Here is a 4,462-nt window from a genome sequence, read left to right as displayed (position 1 = left end):
AGCAGCAGTAGCGAAGGAATCGCTCGATCGGGTTCAGTTAACAGCCATCGATCGATCGCTCGGGTTCAGTAATGCGTAGCCTGCAGTGCAATCGCTCGGGTTCAGTTAGAGCCCAACGCCTCGCTCGGGTTCAATTAGAGCCCAACGCCTCACACACACGCGCATACGTACGAGAGAAACGCACATCGCTCGGCCCCCGACCACCCACCGTAACCGGGGACTCCCTGATATTTTCCGCACCCTCGCTTCTACCACGGTTTTTTCCGCCATGGACGGCCCAAAGAATGTCATACAGCTGCATCTCCGACCCGCCCCGGACGAAAAGCCCATTTTCTATCATGATTTTTTGGCATAGAAGTAGGACCCCACCACATCTATGATGATACCGGGTTTTGTCACAATTATCGTCATAGAAGTGTCATAAGTATGACAGAAAAGATTTTCGTTGAGCTCAAAATGTCACGGATGTGTCTTTTTTTGTAGTGGCTGCACATACCTACGGAAATGATTTTCTTGGATTCACCATGTGGGATATACATACCTACGGAAATGATTTTCTTGGATTACCATGCGGGATGTACATACCTACAGAAATGATTGGGTTTCGATGCCTCGCCCGATCGCACATGGCCCCAGCCTGTGTCCCAGGAGGGCCTATCTCCGACGATTTCTGGGTCATGTGGGAAGGACCCCCCTATCACCCACACTCACTTGGCGATGGTTCCAAATGCCGTCGCGGAAAGGGCTTAAAAACCGTTTGTATAGCACGTCGATGTACCAGTGGGATGCAATGTTCCATCTCCTTCATAAGGATTAGCTAGCAGTTTCTCTATCATACCCGAAGGAATTTCATAATAAATATTTTCAGTAGGCGCAGTAGGTTGAGGAGCAACTCTTTGATCTTCCGGTCGGGGTGAAGATACCCCGAACAAGCCCCTCAAAGGATTATTTTCCATAGTAACAAGTGACAGTAAATTTTAGCACACTATATAAATGTTTCCGTACCAAAGGTGCTTCACTCCCCGGCAACGACGCCAGAAAAGAGTCTTGAAGACCCACATGTATAGGGGATCTATCGTAGTACTTTTGATAAGTAAGAGTGTCAAACCCAACGAGGAGCAGAAGGAAATGACAAGTGGTTTTCAGCAAGGTATTCTCTGCAAGCACTGAAATTATCGGTAACAGATAGTTTTGTGATAAGATAAATCGTAACGGTAACAAGTAATAAAAGTAAACAAGGTGCAGAAAGGTGGCCCAATCCTTTTTGTAGCAAAGGACAAGGCTGGAGGAACTCTTATATAAAGCAAAGCTCTCCCGAGGACACACGGCAATTGTTGTCAAGTTAGTTTTCATCATGCTCATATGATTCACGTTCGTTACTTTGATGATTTGATATGTGGGTGGACCGGTGCTTGGGTCCTGCCCTTCCTTGGACAAGCCTCCCACTTATGATTAACCTCTCTCACAAGCATCCGCAACTACGAAAGAAGAATTAAGGTAAACCTAACCATAGGATGAAACATATGGATCCAAATCAGCCCCTTACGAAGCAACGCATAAATTAGGGTTTAAGCTTCTGTCACTCTACACTAGTGCAGAACCGGGCAATAGCACCGGTTTGTAAGGCCCTTTAGTGCCGGTTCAATAACCGGCACTAAAGTGTGGGCACTAAAGGTCCCCCACCCCTTTAGTACCGGTTCAGCATGAACCGGTGCTAAAGGGCAACCACGTGGCACGAGCCAGCTCCGGGGGCAGGGAGCCCTTTAGTATCGGTTGGTGACACCAGCTGGTATTAAAAGGTTGGGGGGTTTTGGGTTTATGATTTATTTTTCATTTAATTTTGTGTTGTCCATTTAATTCTTTTTTGTTTGCTGGTATTTTACGATACTACATATTGTACACGTTATGCATATATATAAATAGAATTTCTAGTAGAACTGATCATATATATATATATATATATATATATATATATATATATATATATATATATATATATCATCGAATGTCTCACAACCACCATTAATTAATTCACACATATATACACACATGTATATATATACAATTAGCTAGCTATATACAATTTCTCCTAATTGGTGCCTTCGGAGCACGATAACAATTGGAAGTGGTTCATGGGGGCGGTAGCGGGTAATAGTATTCTCCTTTGGGATCTATGACCTGGTCGAGCAAAAATCCCGCTATTTCCTCTTGAATTGCTTGTATGCGCTCCGTTGGTAGGAGCTGCTCACGCACCTCTTTGAACTGTTAAGAAGGAGATCAATATGCATGTGTATTAGTTGTGTGACTAGATATCGATAATGGTGTAAAAATTGTGAATAGTGTTCTGACAAACGTACCCACCCACTCCTGTCTTTGAGATCTGATCCTTTTGGACGCCATCATGCGAATGTTCTCGCAAACATAGTATGCGCACAGATTATTCCCCGACGCCTGCTTCAGGGCCTTTACGAGAATGGAATTTGATCAGATAATAATTAATCAAGCATGATAATTAAAGAGATGGCAGCTAGCTAGCTAGTACTACTTAATTACTTACCTTGGGTCGATACCATTTCAGCTTTCGGTTCCATTGGCCTGGAGTGACGCTGATGAACTTTGCCCAAGCCCTGCCTGCCGACAAAGAAAATGAATAAAGGGGTTATTAAATAGTTCATATCAGGAAATGACGAACTAAATAGGCCGAGATACAGTTAAGAATGATTGAAATTACCTGTTGACTATCCCAGACAAGATGGTGTAGTCACTTGCTTTCTTAAGTAGTGAGTCTAGTATTTCAACTGTTCCTTCATCAACTTTAATGATTAACAAGATCCAGTGAAATCTGCATGCACACACGTTTGCATGTCTTAATTAAGCGGGCATATGTAAGCAAAAACATGCAGCTAGCTAGTAGGCAAAAACAGAATTTGTAGTACAAGACAGTGTGACTCACTCGAAGTTGTAAGGAAGTAGTATATCTTCATTGTATTTGAGGCGCTTGAAGAACTCTAGCATGCTTTCCTCTACACTTTTTTCGTAATATGGATCTAATTTCCATGTGTATTCATTAATGGTATTTGGGTCAATGAACCCAATGCCATAGCGTCCACCTTTTTTCATTTCATAAATCTTCATCCTGCATAATACCACAGAAAAGAATATAGTGAGGATAATTACATGTAATGATTGATCAAAATGATCACTACAGCTAGCTTGAGACTTAAATTACAGAAAGAAATCACTTACAGACAATAGCAACCGACGATAGATTTGTTGAGTGCGTCTTGATTGTATAACTGAAATAGTTCTGAATACTCAACGGACACAGCTTTCTCATGGTAGTAATGATCCTTCTTGACATTCACCATGAGGGACTCTCGATTGGAAATCTTGGTACCATATACCATTGATGCAATTCATACATTCTCGTTGGGAACTTCTTGACCTCGTCTAGCTCGACCAAAGGTTGGCCCCGGACATATTTCCATTTTATTTCCTCCTCTCTAAGCAGAGGCATGGGCTCGATGTCGAGGAGTTGTCCAACAGTGATCTTGAGGATTTCAGCCTGCTCAATATGCTCCTCGGTTATTACCACATCGCCCAGCTCGGGAACATAAATGGTTTGCCCACAATAATATTTGGCGTGCCTACTCTCATGTGTTGTTGGCACAACAAGCGGGGGGATTGATTGTGTCGCCTGTTCTCCCAGCTGGGGAACGGTTTTACCGCATGTTTTGCCAGCTGATTTGCTCGAGCTCGAGCTCGCCTCTTTCTGTAGACGTGCTCGATTTAACTTCCTGAGGTGGCGCTCATAGTCTGTGTCAACAGGCTTGGGACCTGGTGGTCTAGCCATACGAATGAAGTGGTCAATCTTTTCCTCAGGCACTTTCTCCCTTGGCGGCGGTGGCGGTTTCGGTGCAAAATGGGCTTCCACCTCGGCCTTCGATATGGCTGTGTTTTCCTCCTCGGACTTGTCGTAAGGCCTCTGCGGAAGAGGCGCGAGGCTGCTTGGACCATATTGAAATCGCTTGCCTCCGCCTGTACCTCCAGTACTACCTCGACTTGTACCGCTATGCACCATAGCTGAGGCAGCTCTCTTCCATGATTGCTGAGGCGGGGAAGACGGCTGACGTGGCTGAGTTGGAGGAGGAGGAGTGGCCTGAAGCTGTGCCGGACTTGGAGGAGGAGTGGCCTAATGCTTTTCCGGACTTGGAGGAGGAGGAGTGGCTTGAAGGAGGAGCGGGAGTCTGCTGACTCGGTGGCGGAATTCGACGAGGAGTCAGATGACGCGGTGTCGGTGGCCTTCGAAAGATGATGCAATCCTTTCTCCATAGGATGATACGATGGTTGGCCTCTCCCAGTGTATGCTCCTCGTCACCTCTAGGAATGTCAAGCTCTAGCCCCAAATATTGGTCCACCACCTCATCAACCAAGACACGAGCATAGCTCGTTGGAGTCGGGT

The sequence above is a fragment of the Triticum aestivum genome, chromosome 7A (assembly GCF_018294505.1).
Source record: "Triticum aestivum cultivar Chinese Spring chromosome 7A, IWGSC CS RefSeq v2.1, whole genome shotgun sequence".
Classification (NCBI taxonomy): Eukaryota; Viridiplantae; Streptophyta; class Magnoliopsida; order Poales; family Poaceae; genus Triticum; species Triticum aestivum.
Note: the sequence above shows the minus strand (reverse complement) of the source record.